At 45.9% G+C, this 20106-nt stretch overlaps 1 pseudogene; it reads right to left on the reverse strand.

The window, feature by feature from the left end:
- Positions 1-4642: 4642 nt before the first annotated feature.
- LOC126204502 (5S ribosomal RNA) lies at positions 4643-4760 on the reverse strand (annotated as a pseudogene).
- Between the last annotated feature and the right edge of the window lie 15346 nt (positions 4761-20106).

Here is a 20106-nt window from a genome sequence, read left to right on the forward strand (position 1 = left end):
GTGGGCGAGAGCCACACGCCACCTTGGCTCCAGGCTCAGGTTCGCTTGACCTCTGCTCGCTCCCGAAGGAGGTTACCCCCGATTCAGTCTACCACTCCCGTTTTGTCGAACTTCGTTCGAAGTTCATTAATACGACCTTCATTTATACAGATGGCTCTAAGACCAATGACGGGGTCGGGTGTTCTTTTATTGTCGGGGCACAAAGTTTCCAATATCGGCTCCATGGCCATTGTTCGGTCTTCACAGCTGAGCTCTTTGCCCTCTACCAGGCTGTCCTTTACATCTGCCGCCACCGACATTCTGCATATGTCATCTGCTCCGATTCCCTGAGCGCTATCCAGAGCCTCGGTGATCCGTACCCGGTTCACCCTTTCGTGCACCGGATCCAACGCTCTCTTCAGCAGCTGGTGGACGTCGGTTCTCCGGTTAGCTTTATGTGGATTCCTGGCCATGTCGGTATCCCTGGGAACGAAGCTGCAGATGCCGCGGCCAAGGCTGCGGTCCTCCAACCTCGGACAGCTTTTTGTGGTGTCCCTTCGTCAGATTGTAGCAGGGTAATTTGTCGGCGCATTGTCTCGCTGTGGCATGCCGATTGGGCTGCACTTTCAGACAACAAGCTTCGGGCCTTGAAAGCTCTACCCGTGGCTTGGACGTCCTCCTCACGCCCTTCTCGGCGGGAGGAGGTAGTTTTGGCCCGGTTGCGAATTGGCCACTGCCGGTTCAGCCATCGCCATCTGCTGACGGCTGCGCCGGCGCCGTTCTGCCCATGTGGGCAATTGCTGACGGTCCGCCACATTTTAACGTCGTGTCCGAATTTTAACACCCTACGTCTCGATATTGGCCTGCCATGTACTGTAGAAGCCATTTTAGCGGATGACCCACGAGCAGCTGCTCGCGTTCTTCATTTTATCAATTTGACAACCCTCTCAAAGGACATTTGATTATGCTGTTTTCTTTTTTAATCCTATGCCTGTCAGTATGTCTTTCATCGTGTTCTCCGTTTTGTTGCTGTTTTAAACTTGTGACTCGCGGTGCATTCCTAAAGTAGTCTGGGCGCTAATGACCGTTGACGTTGTGCGCCCTAAAACCACAAAAAAAAGAGCCATTTGACTGACTGCCGGTTGTTTCTCCTCAGTTTTTCTGGAAATATTGTAACTTGGTTTTCCCAATTCGAGTTTATGCCAAGTTCGGTGTAAAGCTGGTACCGTTCCATGATAGAAATAAAAAATTATCTTTGGAATCTTTCAGTGTGCCACACTCCCTCACGCAGTCCGTATTTCAAATAAATAAATAAATAAATAAATAAATAAACATTTCTTAGACGTACCTGTAATTCGTATACAGCCATTTCATTACAGTCAGTTTACCTCGCTGGAATGCTGCAACCTCCCCTTTCTTCAGTTTATTGGTCCGGAAAGAGGGCGGCATTTCTTTTCTTGAAGGTCGCACGGTGCCATATATATCTGTTCTTCTTGTTAGCAGAAGCTTAGCAAGCTGGGGAGAACTATAATAATTATCTAGAGTCAAGCAGTATCCCATATTTAGCAAGGGTTGCATTAGTGTCATTACAATTTGTGACATTGGCAGATCCGTGTAGGGGAGAGCGGGGCATGTTGAAACAAATTTCAGATTTTATTTTTTTACATTTTTTGTTTTAATGGGGAAAATTATGATATACTTCAATTAGTTGTGCACTTTTCTATGGTATTGACTCTTTGATTAACCACATATCTCCCAAAATTAAGACATTTGTTCAATGCTGCAAAGTGTATCAATGCTCCCCACATAGGGGCAAGTTGATACTAGCGAGAGGCAAGTTGACACAAATGTAAAAATAATAAGCTAATTGACATTAAGGTAGCAAATAATCATTCAGTAGATCATCGAAAACATTTATTAAGCAGAATATAGTACAAAGGTATTACTAACTTATTTTAAACACACAGATCATGAGATTGTGTCCATAACCTACTCAGAATCACTCATCACAAAGTCAGATGTACAGTAAATACAAGTGTACATCTTACAGTCTTTACCACATCTTATATGGGCCCATTCTTTGCAGGAAATGCACTGTATCCAGTCCTGACCCGTCTTGGATTCGGAGAATGGCTCCAAATATATGAGACACAATGCGTCGTTCTCTTCCTCAGACTCTGATGCAACCTTCATTTTATTCTTTGGGACGCATTTCTTTTTCTTCACCTTGTTCTTCTCCTTAGTCTGACTATCATTTTAAAAAGCCTATTTTTGGTGTTTTCTGACTTGGCTATCATTTTAGCTATCTTTTCTTTGGCTTCCTCTTCCCTTTTTTGATATTTTTTTCGCTCTCCAGCTTTAATGTAGGGGCGGATGTCTTGAGGGCTTACAGTGAATACACCTAGAGAAACATCCTTACTTATAGGTGGAACTGCAGTTGTAGTCTCAGTTCGGTTCACTTTGGACTGTAGACCATCAGTGTTGCTTGTCCCAGCCTGAGAAGTCTTGACAGTGCTGTCTTGTGAAGTCATCTCTCTATCCGTGACTGCGCTGGACGAGAAGTCATCATCAGTAAATACTTCTGTTGTATGGCACGATTCCTGTTGTTCGAAATCCAGATATAATATTTGTAGGATTTATTGCTCTAGGTTGTGCCATCTTTACATCTACATCTACATCTATACTCCGCGAGCCACCTTACGGTGTGTGGCGGAGGGTACTTATTGTACCACTATCTGGTCCCCCCTTCCCTGTTCCATTCACGAATTGTGCGTGGGAAGAACGACTGCTTGTAAGTCTCCGTATTTGCTCTAATTTCTCGGATCTTTTCGTTGTGATCATTACGCGAGATATATGTGGGCGGTAGTAATATGTTGCCCATCTCTTCCCGGAATGTGCTCTATGCCAGGAATGTCGTAGATTGTTACAGTTTTCCCCGATTGTTGATCATCCAGTCGTCGACTGAAGCGAAGTAAAATTTCTTGAAAGGCCTATAAACTGACCTGTCAAGCGGTTGCAGGCGGTGGGAAGTGTGCGGGGGAAACGACAACATTACGACACCATTTTCTTTGCAGAAGTTGAGCACTTCAACAGGCAGGGATTGCCCTTGGTAGATCTTACGTGGCCGTGAAAATGTTTAATGAACTTCGAAAACGATTCAGACGTGATCCATCAGGATGGGTAGGAAGTTCCAATCCATCCTGGTGGTCCGTTAATGATGAAGTGATCCTTGAAGAATACTCTTGGAAATATGAACATCGGAGGAACTGAGTTGCCGATGGCACTGACAGCCAATACCAAAGTGACAGTCTGCCCCCTTTCCGCTGACGTAGCTTTCCCTACTTGGTGTACTCCTTTCTGAGCAACGATTTTGTTTGGTCTCTGAACTGTCTGCACATCGGTCTCGTCAACATTCCAAATATCCTTAGGTTCAAATTTGTATTTATCTAAAGTACTCTTCGAATTGTCAAAAAATAGATCAACATTGGCTTTATTAAAACTGGTAGCGCGACTAAGGCTCGTAGCCTCAGGCTCCGTGATTGATAGTCGAGGGTGTCTTTTCATAAATAAACTAAACCAGTCCTTTGTAGCCATTTTACGGTTAATCCATGAATCAGGCAATGTAATGATATTCCTATTAGCCACAGCAAGTTCGTAAGCTAAAACTTAGATGTTTTGTGGTGTAAGTCCGTAGTAGATTTTAGAAGAGTGTATTATATGCTCTTAGAGTTCAGATTCTAATTGGTGTGGAAAAATTTGTCTCGGTTTGGCGTACCCCATTGTATCCGTTTGAGCTTCCGATTCATTTTTTTTTCCTATAAATCTAAACAATGTCATTTTGTCGATCTCTAAGGCTACAGCTGCTTCCCGTAAAGACATAGTTTTGGTCTTGGCTTCATAGGCTTTTTCAAAGCTCTCATTCGGGACTTTCTCTCGATCTGTCTTCCTGGTATAATAACGCACCATGTTTCTGTAAAAAAAAGAGAACTCAAATTTTTACAATATTGGGGTACGTTGATACATTATCAATTTGCCCCAGCTACGCGTATCAACTTGCCCCTTTGAATAAGTGTCTCGTAAGTCAAACTTAAGGCTCTAAAATATAACGTCTAGAAAGATGAAAGTATCATGAAATTCGTACCAAGAAACAGGCGTTTAATTGCGCCAACAGTGAACTTCCTGAAGAATATCCTCTTGCTGGTACGCCAACTCACACTAGCCAACAATTACTTTCTACTCATAAAACACAATTTCAACAATAAAAACGCGTAGAGTAATCTGTTGACAGCTGGACGCCGTGTGGCACTGCATCGCGGTAAAAAACAGCCTCTACTCACTCATGTCCGGCCTGCGCATGCGTTTTAGCTCAGTCCCATCTGTATCAACTTGCCCACGTATCAACTTGCCCCACTCTCCCCTACCATTTTTGTTACTGAGCTGCCCTCCGTCCTTTAAACAGCTCTTTTAATATCTTGGTGATCCAATTTCCTTGTCAGTTCTCATTAATACAACAGTCTTTAAAATAAATTCACCATTAAATGCGCCAACGAGCCACCCTCAAACGATACGCGGTCGCTCACTGCTGTGGCGTGGGCACGAGCTGCCGCGCTGACCTGCTACAGTGGGGTAGGCCGGTAATCCCCTCCTACCTGGGATTAACGGTGGGCAGCGGCACACGTGTTCCCGGGCGGTCACCCATCCGAGTACTAATTGGGCCCGATGTTGCTTAACTTCGGTGATCGGTCGAGAACCGATGTACTCAACACGGTATGGCTGTTGGCGACAGCATACTGCAGTGGTGCGCCACATGCCGCCTTCTGTGCGTGCACGGTGGCCACTGGTCGCGAGCGCGCCGCGGAGCCTCTGTCTGGGGCGTCAGAAGTCCACGAGAGGTGCCGTGTGTTCGGCGTCCCAGAAGCGATTGCGGGATCAGCCTGCGTGAGACGATGCTCGATAAACCGCCTGCCATTCGCGCCCGACACTGCCGAAGGACACATCTTGTTGCTGCTGTATGGCGCGGGGCTTAACACACGCCCGAGGAACCTTATCACCTAAGGGCTGATAGAGAGACGTGTGATTGTCGTTTAACAACAAAAGATAACTTTTATTTACAATTTTCGGAAATTACACTGCTGCAAAACGACTGGTATTTGACAAAATATCTGCTGATTCGTCACAGTTTTGTACTTCCCAAAGCTCTTTGAGCGGGTTTTCCTTCGCAAATTTCCCCCCCACTGAGACTGTTCATTTTGTATCTTACATTTTTACAGTAATTTAAATTGCGTATAGAAGCATCAGAACAATGACTTGAGACTGATTGTGAAAGGAGCGCGGGGGGGGGGGGGGGGGGGGGAGACCGGAAACAGCGAGGAAAAAAATGGAGTCAACAGGAACTTTTTAAAGATATAGTCCGCTGCATTCAACAATCAGGTGAAAGTAGATGATAACGAAACGTTATTCTTTAGTGGAATGAATTTCCAAACAGGTAACAAAACATATGTTCCACAAAATGAAAAGTGTATCCCCTTCTGCTGCAAACAACAGTAAGGACAGAAAATGCTTCGTTGTTATGGTTCGAATAACAACGGACCATAAAACGCTGTGCACATTATACATCTGATGAATGGCCAAAATGACATTGTGTTGTCCAGAAAAATCACTGCCAAATTGAAAGTGTGCTTTCTATCAAAAACATCTAGTTCCTCCTAGGTTAAACAAATTCAGCTTGTATTGAAAGATGAAAAAGAAGTACTTCTGCAGATAAAAAATAAATATCGGAGTTTATTGTACATCATTTTCGGTTGCAAAATAATCTAAGTCTGGTAATTTCCTAAATATCTGTCTGGAAATCGTCTCATAAATGCTGCCTGAACGGCGATGGTTAAAATCTGGCATAATTTTCTCTATATTTCAGTGTACATTGCTCCTTCCTGTGAGCATTGCAAAGGTAGGTCAAAAACTCAATAATGTCCGTCAAGCGAAATGAGAAAACCACGTTCTTGTGTAGGCAGAAAATCACACGTTCTCGTTTCTCTTCGCTGCTGGAAAAGGCCTCCATTCTGGCAGCATAATGTGGGGCTCCCGTATTGCTCGTGCATCCTCTGTATTGATATGTGATATCATTGCACGGGCTCTATGCCAGCTCCCATTATACTGAGCACACACAAATCGATGTTCGATCGTGTTTTCTACAGAGCAATGTTCATAGAGGCCCTGCGCTACGAGAAGCATTGCATGAAGCTTCACATTCGTAGCCACAGTGCAATTAACAGCTTCAGACCAAGTGGACTTCACATCATGCGGTAGCAGCTTATCTGAGATACTGGTCCACACAGCCCGCCAGTCGTACTACGGAATGCACAGCTCCTGTTTATTTCTTGATAAGAGATACAACGCCACTGTAGATGCTTTCCGCGGTACTTAAGGTATAGGTCTTCATCCACCAAATAACTACGATACAGATAATACTTTCGGCCGAAGTCTATTTTATACTTGATATGTTGTACCTAAATAAGTGCTCGTTGCGGATCAGGTCGCAACATTGTTCATGCATATAATCAACTGCGTAACGAATAAGGATTCTAACAGTCCGACTGGAGTGCTTTTGACAAAGTGGCACACCTTGTGGAAATCCAGACCAAGTCCCCCTCTCGTCTAAGGGAAGCGTATACGTTTGCAGACAGACTTCATAAAATTTCTGCCCTCCAGAGCATCCAGCTCACTGCATGTTGGATAGCCCGTTCAGTTTTCTTGGGCACAGGCAAAACCTGCGCGAGATATCACGCCTTCGCCAGAATTTGGGTCCCGACGATCGACGTTAACGCCGGGTCCTTTTTGTAATACCCCGAATAGAGTGTAGCACAGTGCGCCAATTCACAGCAGGCATCTGTTGTGCATTTTCTGTCATCAACATACCTAAGATTTTGTACTGGTCTTTGACGGTGAACCGATCACGCCGAGCGGTCTTCAGACAGGTGGTTATAGGTATCAACGCGGATTTGTTCGTTTTGACCACTGCCCCTGACGCTTTCTCAAGTTCAATAAGGATGTCATGAAATACATAGAGATCTTCAGGTCGTTCTATAAAGACCCCTAAGTCATCCACATAAACTCGAGAAACCAAAGTATTTGTGCCAATGGAAATTCCGTGACAGTTGCTACTGATTACGCGAAGCAAGGGGTCTAACGCAATGACGAAAAGGCCCATTGAAAGAGGGCAACCTTGTTGCACAGAACGCTTGGGTCTAATTGGAAAAGCAGCACGTGGACGCGAGATGTTGCTGTCTGGAGAACATTGTAAATCATCCTAGTGAAGAGTAGTCCATATCCATTTTTCATTATTTTACGAAAACATTCATGACTAACTCGATCAAAGGCATTTTTAAAATCGATGGTAAGAATTGTAGCCTTATTTCCACGGCTTGCAAAGACATACGCAATGCCGTCCCGGTACGACGCACGTTTGAATGACGCTGATGATTTTCTTAAAAGCAATTTTCCCGCGGATTGAGATACAGCGGGCAATCATCTTGTAATCCGCATTCAGTAGCGTGATCGGCCGCAAAGTGGCAGTGTCGGGCGTTGCCTTTGGTTTCGGAATGAGGTCAATGACACCTTCTAAAAACGATGCCTCTGTGAATATTTTTTTGCAGTAACAACAAAACTACTCTTTAAAATGTCATAAAAGTTGACATAAAACGTCACGGCAATGCCGTCACTACCTGGCTCTTTTCCCATAGGACTGACTTTCACTGCCTCCTGTACATAATCCACCGTAAAATCTAGTCTACCCGAACGCATTAAAACATGTGGCACTTCCTGTAGTAATAACTAAAGAGCAACTTTACCCATTGGCTGCTTTCGGAAAAGACGGGAGAAATGCTCATAAATTCTGTCGTTAGAAGTAACCTTTTCCTTAATATAAAGTTTTTCACTTCGCTGCCGTTCCTTTTTTAAATGACACACAGCAAGGGGCTCATACGGCGCAGAGTCCAAAGTCCCGCTACGAATGATAGCACCCTTCGCCTCACGGCACAGACTGTTTAAAATTATAGTTCTGATCCTCTTTGAAGGGGGCAGAAGTTCAGATCTAGTGGTGACTATGCACACCAGATTTTTGAGGCATTCTTGATAAAACGATAAAGTTCACGTCCCCCAATATTCCTCGTCACGACTATAATTGGGAAAATTGCTGATATCAGATTCTGCACAGCGGAGCCACCATTAAAGTTGGGTATTCGCCCGTGAACGCTACAGGAGAGTGTGACGCGTGGTTTAAGGCGCCATGTCAAGGACTGCGCGGCCCCTCCCGCCGGAGGTTCGAGTCCTCTCTCTCGTGTGTGTGTGTGTGTGTGTGTGTGTGTGTGTGTGTGTGTGTGTGTGTGTGTGTGTGTGTGTGTGTGTGTGTGTGTGTGGTTCTTAGCATAAGTTAGTTTAAATAAAAGTAGTGTGTAAGTGTAGGGACCGGTGGCGGCAGCAGTTTGGTACCTCAGGAATTCACACACATTTGAGTGTTTGATACAGGAGTGTTTCTGGCTATGTCTGAAGAAACTGTTCTTCGAGAGAAACGTCTTCTAAAATGCTCGTATTGAGTTTCGAAACAGAACGTTTACTTGCAGGTTGGAGACATGGAGCTGGCTGGAGTGGACGAGCGGTTCTAGGCGCTACAGTCGAACCGCGCGACCGCTACGTCGCAGGTTCGAGTCCTGCTTCGGACATGGATGTGTGTGATGTCCTTAGGTTAATTAGATTTAAGTAGTTCTAGGGGACTGATGACCTCAGAAGTAAAGTCCCATAGTGCTCAAAGCCATTTGAACCATTTGAAGTCCTGTCACATTTGCGTACAGTCTGAGAGTTTTGATTTGTTCCTCCGGCACTTCAAGCGGCAGTTAGTAAATTTTTACGAACCTGTCACCCTACCCGGAATGTTGTATCGTTCCATTGCTGGTGCTGTCGTTCCTCTGACGAAATCCATTTTTTGTTTCCAGAATTCTGTTTCTCCATAGTTGTGAACTTTTACGAAAAGTGTATTCAGAATAAAGGCCTGAGTGATATTTTCCAAAGTCAGTTTCGCGTAATCTGATAATCAGTCGTTGATTTCAAGCGCCGTTGGTTATTCAAAATTTCGATGAAATGTACACTGTATAATATCAGTGCGATTAACTGAAGCCGTGATTTACCAAGAAAATGCTGTGCACAGACACGAAAAACTAGGAGCTAGTACTCTGCAAGGCGAAGAAGGGCTCGCACGGTGTCCACTTTTTTTTTTTTTTTTTTTTTTTTTTTTTTTGACGTGGTGTTTACAGTGCCTTCTGCGTCGCCGAATCTACGTGTGTTTATGTGTGGTTTCTGTTGTTATTCTCTGGGATTTCATTTTTATTTAACAAAAACAAATCGTGGGCTTTGGAGGGCATGGTCGGTAACAATAATGCCTTGCGGCTCCCGACATCGTCGATATATGGGTCGTGGGTTCAGGGTGGTTCGGTTCTGTGCAGCGGGTGCTGCTTCACACTGCTTCCTTTTGAGTGGTTGCGCCCGTCGGCCGCTGCGAGATGTCGTTCCGTAGCGGCCGCCGTGCTCGTTGTTGCAGGATGCTGGTCGTCCCCACCTTGGTGGGGTACGGTGTTACCCGCAGTTTGCCCGCTGAGGACGGCCGTCGGCCGTGCGTAGGTCCGCAGCTGGTCTGCGTCTCCACTTTAACTTGGACTCTATACTTGCTAGTCTAGCTCTGGTTATCTCTAGGTAAATCTATGTTGCTAAGGGTGGTCGCACAGCCGACAGAGGGTGGGGGGATTGGACTTCGTCGCTACGTCTTTAGGTTAGTTTGGATTCTTAAACTACTAATTACTTGGATTTCGCGGTTCAATTAAGTTCCAGGGGACTTCGGCTGTAGTGGTTGTGCCAGGTCTTACTAACTAAACTAAACAATTATCCCAATAAGGAAACACGAAATCGGCAAGACAAAATAACAAAATCATATTATAGCAAAAGGGAACACGAAACGACAAAACAAAGGCAAAAACATATTAAACATTTACCTATTCACTATTGGTTACTACTCTACAAGGTCTTGAATGATTAGCCGTGGTACTCTCTGCCTGTGCCATGTTCTGGGTATCACAGTACCTGTGTCCCTCAGTTGTCTAAAACTGTCTCTTGGAGTTTCTAATTTGTTATACAGCGTATTCACTAATCTTTTTCACAGGGTCGTGTATGGGTGTCCATGGTGGGGCGTCCAGAATCCACCTTAGGACTTTGTTTTGCACTCTTTGCAGTTTTTTGTGGTTGGTCTGGCACGTGATTCCCCACGCAGAACACCCGTACGTTAGTGCTGGGAGGACTGTAGTCTTGTAGAGTGTTCTCTTGGTTTCCATCCACATCTCGCTGCTGAGGAAGAAGGGCAGGAGGGCTTTTGCGAGGTTTATACCTCTCTTCCTCTTTTCCCCTATGTGGAGGTGGAAGAGCATTTTTTTGTCTAGTGTAACACCCAGGTATTTCACGGAGTCTCTCCACGGTAATTCCTGGGCGTTTAGAGACAGCTGGCTTCTGAGTACCGGCCGCTTTCTTGTGAATTAGACAGCTGTAGTTTTGCCTGCGTTTAATGTCATTGTGTTTCCCCTACACCAGTCTTCTACCATGTCTAGCTGCCTTTGGAGGCGTGCTATGTTTGAGTGGTGCTGCCTGCCACTCCTGTAGAAGGCAGGGGGATGTATTTTGCATAGATGTTGGAAAGTGTGGGTGATAATACCGACCCCTGGGGGATGCCAGCCCTCAGGGTCTTTCTTGAGGAGCGTTTTCCGTCTACTTCAACAAGGAACGTCCGGTCTGTCAGAAAGCTATCAACTTCGTGTACACATCGGGGATCGTTGTGTTGTGTTGTGGTGTATCTTGAAAATCAGGTTGTCGTGCCAAACCTTGTCATAAGCCTTTTCCCAGTCGAGGAAAACTGCTGCTGTTGAATTTGTGTAGTTGAAATTCTGTGTAATGTGTTCTGTCAGTCGAAGGACTTGTAGCTCTGCAGAGACCTTTTTCTGGAACCCGAATTGTTCCGGTCTGATGGTTTCATCGTCTATGTGACATTTGTTGATCCTCTCCAAAACTACTTTTTCAAGCGTTTTCTCCATTGAGGAGAGTAGGCTGATTGGGCGATGGTTCGCCAGTAGTTTTGGGTCTTTCCCTGCCTTTGGGATTGTAATAACTTTTGTTACCTTCCAGGCCGCAGGGAATTTTTGTAGCAGCATGCAGCTATTAATTATACGTGTTAACAGGACTAGTGGTTTCCTAGAGAGGTTCATTAGGTGTATGTTTGAAATTGTCTATTCCTGGTGCGGATCTGCCCTTTCTGCAGGCTAGTATTTTCTTTGTGTCGGTGTTGTGAGTTCTGGTGCTGTTTGTGTCGGTGTGTCTCGGAGGTTTTGAACTGTTTGTGTGATATTTTCTTCCTCAAGCTGCTAAGCGGCTGTGAGGTCGATCTGTGGTGTTGTGTTTTGCTCCTCGTACGTGTCCGCAAACAGGTCGGCTTTCGACAAGGCATCAAACACGATTCCCTGGGGTCCTAGCATTGCCCTTCTGGCTGGTCGCTGCTGTCGAATGTTTTTGTCCAGTTGCCATTCGTCCTGGGTTTGGAGGCAGAAGGTCTCCATCCTGTCTTCCCAGGTTTCTGCGCGCCATTCTTTCAGACGCTTCTCAAGTTCACGAGACAGTCTGTTCATTTCTCTCCGCTCCCGAGGGTCCCTGTTTCTTTGCCACAGCCTTCTGTGCCTGTTTTTCTGGCATCGGAGCTCCCGCAGTAGCGGAGGGAGTTTTGTCTCACGTCGACTCGGCAGAATTGTTGTTCTAGTGCGTTTGATGGACGCCTGTATTTTTGTTGTCAGGTATTCGACAGCAACGTCCAGCTTTTCCTCTGACGACAGGTTCGGTGTTGGGTCTATTGTGTCTGCGAGGACCCTGCGATATTGTTCCCAGTCCATCTGTATATCTTTTTTCGGGAAGTCCGGGAGAGAGTTCATCCTGCGGAGCCTCACGAGTACCGGGTTGTGGTCAGACGTTAGGTGCTGGATCGCATCTAGCGTGACGTCGTCTCCGATGTTTTTCGTCAGCAATCCGTCCAGGACGTCCGGTCTGTGTCCGGCTATGACGGACGTGTGAGGCGTCGTCTGGGCCGCGGACGATGTAGTGGAACGCCTCCTCCAGCTGCAGGAGTTTTTTTCCCTTCGGGTTCGTTGTGCGGGAGTTCCACGCTGGATTTTTAGCGTTTAGATCTCCGCCCAACGCGGTTTGGGGCTAGGTATGCTGCCCCCACCGTCAATTTCCCTCTTTCCGTGTTGATTGTAACCAGAGTGACCTCGATATCCTGCACCGGAGGCGCGATCACCACATCGTGCGGAATTGTTCGCTTTAGGAACACGGGCGTACCGCCTCCTCGTTGGTTTTGCCTGTCGGTGCGGTATTCAGTCATGTTCCGCAGTTTAAATGTATCGCAGGGCCGGAGGTGTGTTTCGGAGACTAACAGAATGTCCACATTGTGGTCCAATATAGTTCCGTTTTTGATGCCGTTTGCATTCCAGATGCAAAGTGTTGTCAGTGTTTTGTCTGCCTCGTTGCGCCATCTTTACATGAACGCACCAAGCAGACCCTGTAGGATATTGTGTGTGTTTTTCCGTCCTGTCCGATGTTTGACGGAGCTCGTTTGCTGTGTTAAATATTGTTGTAATTATGTTTGAGTCCTGCTCGAGGGTACGAATTGTGTTTATGATCTCCCAGAGGGCGTCCACGAGCAGTCCTTTTTCATTTGTGTATGGTGTGGCAGTGTTTCTCTGTTTTGTGTTGTCTCCTTGTGCATCTGAGTTTGGTTTGTGGTGATAGTTTGGATGTGGTTTGAGTTTGTAGCGGTCGTTGGCGATGCTACCGCCTCTCCGAAGGAGCGGCGGCGTGGTGTTGATGTGTCTGTCTGCCGCCTCCGCCTGTGCGGCTGCGGCAATGTCCGGATGGACCTGTCGTCGCGCAGGGAGAGGTGGAAACTGCGGTCTTACTTGTGGTTGTGTTTGTTGGGAGCTGGGGGAGCGTGCCCCCTCTGTTGGGTGTGTGTCTGGTCTGTTTGCTACGAGTGACGTTCTTTCTGTTCCGTCATTCGTCGCCTTTTGTATTGTTTCCGTTATCCCTGGAATGGGGACCCTTTCTGGGGGTTTCTCTCTGTTTGTTTGTTCATGTTGTGTCTGAGTCTCTGGCGTGTCTTGTAGCTCTTGTATGGGGTCTGTCCTCGTCTGTGTTTCGACGACTTCCCGGCCCTTACTTGTGTTGTGTCGGGGTTGTCTGTTTCTCGAGGGCGCACGCTGTTTGGGCTGTTCCTCTGTCGGCTGTGTGGGAGCGGTGCATGTACTTTGGTGTTCCGGGCAGCCTTTCCAAGACGGTGGGTGGTCTCCGGAGCACAGCACACACTTTGCCGGCTCGCTTTCGTGTTTTTGGCAGTCTTTTGTGGCGTGGAGGCCCGCGCACTTTACGCACCTCGCCAGCATGTTACAATAGTTTGCCGTGTGCATTAGGCGCTGGCAGCGGTGACACTGTGGGCGACCTTCCTTGGGACGGTAGGTTCCTACCGTCACCTTTGTGTGGAGGATGTACCGCACTTCGTGTATCCTCTCACCGCCTGAGCTCCTAGGAAGGGTAAACTGTAAGTTGGCTCTCTTACGAGCCTTCGTGACTTTCATGCCCGCTTTTTGAGTTGGTGGACGTAGGAAGGTCTGAAACCTTCCTATACGAGGGCCTCTCTTAGTTCCTCCTCTAGGACTTGGGCGGGGAGGCCGTGAATGACTACGTTTAGTTCCTTTTTCTCGGGCGGTTGGTGGTTAAAGTGCGGTACATCCCTTTCTCTTAGAAAGGCTGCCGCGTCATAATAGTCTCTTAGGGACTCAATGTGCTATTTAACCGAGTCCCCACGGAAGATGGCCTTTAGGGGCCTGATATTCTACTTTTAATTTCTCTGTTCAGTTTGGTGTACCCCTCTAGTTGATAAACAACTATTGGTGGTACGTTTCAGGGGTTGGTTTCTTCCTCTCCGCTGTCGGTGGGCTGTTGTTGAGGGGCTGTTGTTGACCCTCGACGGCGGGAGTTCAGTTGTCGTCGTGTGACGTAGCGGTGTCCTCGGTGAGGACTGCTGGTGTATCCCCTGGTGGTGTTGGTTGTGGTATGCTGACCAGATTTAGGGAGTGAATAGAGCCGAGTGAATTTTCACCTACTCTCTAATTCTCTACCATCTCGTAATCTTTGGCGAGCTTTACCTTTTTAACAATCCAATCCTGCTATGAACTGGTTTTTTGCTTTCTTACTTAACGAGTAATAGTCTGCAAATATACTTTGTCTTTCAATTTCACTGAATTTTTCGAAACACTTCAGCCTACATGTACAGGCTGCTTCAAGACCTTTGGATTTAAAGTTTTTCCTGTAGCATTTTTATGTTCTAACCCTGCATTTCTTCTTTTCTTCCTTATATCTCTTGCCCACGAGTTTGGGTTTCTCATCCATTTTCTGGTAATATTTCCTTCGACCTTGTTTCTCTCACGTTTTTTCGTTTTCGATGCATTTTGTTCCTGAAATAAATTGTCCTGTTCGTTCTCGTCATTATTTAATTCACTCAAAGCATTCATTTTGTCCATTCGCTTCATTCTGTCCATTCGCTTCTCTGCCTGTATCTCTTGAATTACCTTCCGAGGGAAGATACTCATCAGAGGAAAAGTCATTTAGATCGCCACAATCATGTGGTGAACTGGTGACATCAATGTCATTACTAAGTTGTAAAAATTCTTCGTCAGTGCACGACTATGCCTGTTCCAGGGGCTCCCGAGACAGACCTGAAGAGAACGCGGATGCTAATAATTTGTTTAAAACACAAATGTACTAATAATTGCTAATTTTATACTGATTATTATAGCGTAAAGCAAACAAAACTAATGTTTAAGAGTCAAGTGTAATAAAGTAAAAAGAATAATACAAGTTTTCATTACCTTGGCTTGGAGATTCTCTCTGTAGCAGCTTTTTCCGTCTTGTTGCCATCTTGTAACATTTGTAACAATGGTCTAACTGGCGTTTAAACAAACACTACAAATAATCTCGTCAAGCGATTTCAATACAGTGTCAACACACAATTACACTAAGATGTCAACAGAAGGTTATACAACAATGTGACATTGGCCCCCCGTCAAGCAACGTGTATTGACAAACACATTGGGTTAAAAGGGCCAATGTGCACTTTGGCCCTTTTATTTATACAAAAATATATTTCAAACGGGCTTAAGTGTATATTGGCCTTTGTTCCCATTAATGCTATTTTGATATTCCGTTTGGACGTATGCCCTAAATGAATCTGTATCTCTGTTAATAAAGGAGCTGTACATTGGCCTTTTTTACACCAAAACAATGACCTTAGGGACAGTGTCATAGAGCCAATAACTGAAAAACTTTTATTTTGGACATTGGCCCTTTTAGCACCAAGCCACAGGATTTATATCCCATGTTTATTCCAGTAATGTAATGCTTATGGAAGCATCACGACGGTTCCATGAAAAGAGTGAGGGGCGGGAAGAAGGGATAAAAAATTGAGAGCCGAGAGCACATTTTCTTTTCTTCTAGCCGGACTCCCAAATCCCCCTTTAGCCTAGCCTGGCTCTCAAAAAATGTATTCATCGGCTAGTTTCTCTAGCTTTAATCGGTGGTATTGGCTCCATTCACGACTACATTGTGGAAAGAAAACAGGGACATGAACGATGAAAACAAAGGTAGATGTCTGACTCTGTTCTGTTCTATTTCAATGATGTCTGTCAAAAAAGAAACAAAGAAAAGGCAGTGGAATGATGTCGAGATGGAGGCCGTCGTCGTGCTTATATAGGGACCCCATATTTCCCATAAATGTAGAGCAAAATGATTGAAAATTACCTTCTGTTGCATTACTCCAGTGGTGATAAACTTCTGGCCAAGGTGAAACGAACATAAGGTTAAAAATGCCGCCGACATAAAATAATTTCGCAAGGTGCCATCGAATGGTAAACGATGGCTGCATGAAAAAGTTCCGTCAGGAGAAACACTGTAGCTGAGGAAAGCACGCGTTGCACCACACGTTGCGCACTATCGGTCTGTTGACGACACGGAAAACTACTTTGTTAGTAAAAGGCATCAGTACAAAACGATAGGAAAACGCAAGAAGAAGGTGCATCTTCATTTGTGACCATAAACGTAAAGTTTGTCTCTCAACGCAATCTGTCTCTTGCCACAAACTCCTCGTCCAGAACATCAAATCCTTTCTTTGTAACGTATTCTTCTAGGTGAACTAATGAAGTGAACAAATCTAAGAGATATCTGCAACTTCTCCAAGTAGACAGGATGTGCCTCACCTCACACGTGTAGGGTGTAATTCAAAAGTTTTTAGAATGTGGATTGAATTGCCACATTTAGAAAGTTGTGAAACGTTTCTCCGTGCTTCGCGTCTTTGTAATATCCATGCTTGCTCCCAGATGTTTGAGAAACTGGACCGCATCTGCAAATTCTAGGCTAAAAACTGCGTGTCTTGCATTAGCGGCGATCCAATTAGTAGCCTCTCGTTTGCCGTTTGGGAAAGGGCCGTAGACTGACGTCATCAGTGTGGGGCGTCAGAGCTGTTGGTCGGGGTTCGGCTGATAACCCGCAACGTCTTTCTGGCGGCATCCCACGTCGGTCTGAAATTGCCCCATGTGACACGGCCGGTGCTCCAGTGTATCGAAACCACCACGGGCGTCACATAGGCCGGTGCTCGTCTCTGATCGGGATGGTGGTGTCAGCCACCTTGTACCGTGTGGTCCGAACGTGGGATGCGGCGTAATTGGCGGAGATGGTGCCACACACTTCCTTCCAGTGACAGTGTGGGTTCCGGACTTCGTTTACTTCAAAGATAGGCAGCCGAGGAACATAGTCGCTTCGCGTTTCTAGTGTGGGCTCTAAATAATAGGGTGGGATATAATTCTTCTGCATGTACCTGGTAGGGCGCAAGTTTTATGGAATAGTTTAAATATCTCTCCCCACCACAACATCGAGTACACGGCTTGCGTTATGCCCCTTCTGATTTCCTTTGGCACATGGAAGACTTGGCCAAAACCCAAGCTTTGGACAAGAGGAAGATCTTGATGAGGTGCATTTATGCTAGAGCTGTAATTGTGTGTAAAAGTGTTCGCGAGTTGTAAGCTGTCATAGTTGGTAGATTCGATTGAAATGACAGACCTGAAATTATGAGGCGATCGATGTGAATGGGGATCAGAACCGTCTTGCGCGTATTAACGTCGGATTCTGAAGCACACCAGTACAATTGTAGGATGGAGAATGCAGCAGCGACGTCATGCCTGCTGCTAACACAGGCCGAGGTCGTCTGCATGGGCATCCATGTGTCACCAGTTGATATGTCCCGACACGTGGAATGAACTATTCGGTGCCAGTTGCCTTCCACATGCTTTGGTAGCATCCTTCCCGAAATGTTCGTCCATGTTTGTGGCCAGTTGAAATCTGGGAACTTAATTTCCATTTTGTTCCTGACAGGTCTTCCTCCCAGCGCCCTGTATATTTTTTGTGATGTCCTGCGGCTGGAATTGGCCACGTGGTGGTGGCATAGCTCATGTCTGTGAAGTGCTGCTTTATGTTTACATGGTACTGTATGTGGCTGGGATGTGCTGCCGGTTCTTGCTATGCTGGTTGCATTCTTTCCAGTAGTGCTGCCGTGATGCTGTCTGTACTCCTGTCCTTTACTTCGAGTGCCTTTTTTAGAAGCAGCGCCGGACATTTCGCTTCGACTTCCACGAAGCCCAGTCCTCCTCACTTCGGTAACGAGCATGTTTCCTGTGCAGCTTTGAATATTTTCAAGCGCCACTGAAGGTAGTACGCAGCCCCTGTTATTGCTCTGGCTATTTCCATAGGTATGCTGACGATCAGTGCCAGGTAAAAGGCTTTCGACAGAATCGTTGTATTGACGAGTTCTGTTCATTGATGGAGGGATAATTTCCTGTTTGCGTGTATCCTTGTGAGGCCTCGTATCGTATGTAGCACATTTCTCCAGTTGTATACGGCCATTCTCATTGGGTAAGGCTGTTTGGAGATGCAGAGTACTTTTGCCTCTAGTCTATTTTACAGCACTGGCTTGCTGCATTTAGGTGCTTGTTACCAATTGGCGGTAGGAGTGTGTTCTTTTTATCTTCGCTCCTGACACTTCTTCAAAGGTCTTCAGTCTTTCTTCTACGGTTGTTGTTTTTGCTGAAAGTTCTCATGTTATCCACGTCGGCTGTGCAGACACAGTTTTGTCTTCTACAGAGTAGCCTGCTATGCTATTGGCGATCTTCTGCAGTAGTGCTCCAGCGCTACTGCGAACAGGGCCATTAACAGGTGGCAGCATGGTCTCACTGATCTGTTCGGTGCTATATATTTAGATCTCCAGCTGTTTATAGACAATGCTTTTAAATTTCGATCTGGTACCTAGTCCGGTTAACGTTTTCGTCAAGTGACTGTGGTCGATCCTATCGAAAGCTTTATGAAAGTCTGCAGATATTACGACCACTGTATTTCTGGTGGTCGCTGCGTGTGCTATGACGTCTCCATATGTGCAGGTGGCGTTAGAGATGCTTCTGCCTGGCACAGCACAGATCTGCCAAGGGCTCATCACTTTCATCGTGGCAGTCTTTGTTATTTGCGATGCATTTGGTTACTAACTTATTGGCATTGAGGAGCATGACTTGACCGAAGTCTTAAGTGCGACGGGCGCATTACTATTTCAGGATTAGTAATATCATCCCACCCATGAGCGCAGGTCGTATTTCTGCTCCGTTGAAGATATCATCGATCATCTCCGTCACTTTCCCTCCGACTATCTGCGAGTACGCGATGAAGACTCGGTCGGGATGCCGTCGGTGTCCGGAGCTGCTCATGATTACGTCTTCATCGACAGTCTCCGTCAGCTTCGCTCGGTCTGCCTCCGTTAACACGCTTGTTGTTTATTGCAATGTGTTTGCTACTGATGCAGGTTTTATTTCCTGTTTTTCAAAGAGCTCTTCGAAATATTTCTCAGTATGCGTCTTGACCTCTGTTTTTGTTGTGAGCGTTCGCCCCTTGCCGTAGCGCAGTCCATTTATGGTCGGGCTGTTGGCCCTTTCCTTCTTCCTGTTGAGGTGGTGCATGGTGTCCTCCACTTCGCCGTACGTTCTGTTTCTTGCTGTTACTACTCTTGTTGCCATTTGATTTGTAGCAGTTTCGCTTTGATTCTTCACACTCGAGGCAGGAGTAGTTGATCGTCTGTCGACGCGTTTAGAGCGTCTTTGAGACATTGTTGGTAAGATTCAGTGGTAGTCTTTCCACAAAACGTTTTTTGGTCGCTGAATCTAATAAACAGACTTCGCAGCGGATGATGCACTCGTAGCTGGAGTGGTCAGAAAATTTTACCGGGCATACTTATACATGTGTGGTTTATTCCGCTAGTCCTCAGTGTACATTTTTTGTGTGTTCTGCGACAGCAAGGGCTCTACCTCGGAGGAGGTTGGTCCCTCAAGTGTAGGGGGTAAGGTTTCTTACTGAGTACACTATTTTCTAAAATGGGCACCATTTTTCTCCTTTCGGAGCGTTTGGGCACTATATATTGGTCCTTTAGGCCTTCATTCTTGGTATTCCTTAGGTTCGTAGATCGCTAATCGTAATTGAGAATGGACAGTGGTACTCTAATTTTGTGCCATTGTGCTGGTTGAACAGTTGCCAAGTCATGAAGTAGTTCGCGTGTAGGTCTGAGCCGTTCGATCTTGTCGAAGATTCTTCTTGTGGCGTTACTGACTTGTATATCGACTGTCGGCATGTCAAGTTCAGCGTGGATTTGGCCTGTGTTAGTTCACCATGGAGCGTTGAGGATGAGTTTTAGGCATCTGTTCTGTTGTACTTGCGATGGTCTTCTGTTTGGCTTTACTGGTGATACCCACGACGAGCAGCCATAGGGCATCATAGGTTGGACTATTGCTTTGTATACAGGGTGGTCCATTGATCGTGACCGGACCAAATATCTCTCGAAATAAGCGTCAAACGAAAATACTACAAAAAACGAAACTTATCTAGCTTGAAGGGGGAAACCAGATGGCGCTATGG

This window comes from Schistocerca nitens, chromosome 9, assembly GCF_023898315.1.
Source record: "Schistocerca nitens isolate TAMUIC-IGC-003100 chromosome 9, iqSchNite1.1, whole genome shotgun sequence".
NCBI lineage: Eukaryota > Metazoa > Arthropoda > Insecta > Orthoptera > Acrididae > Schistocerca > Schistocerca nitens.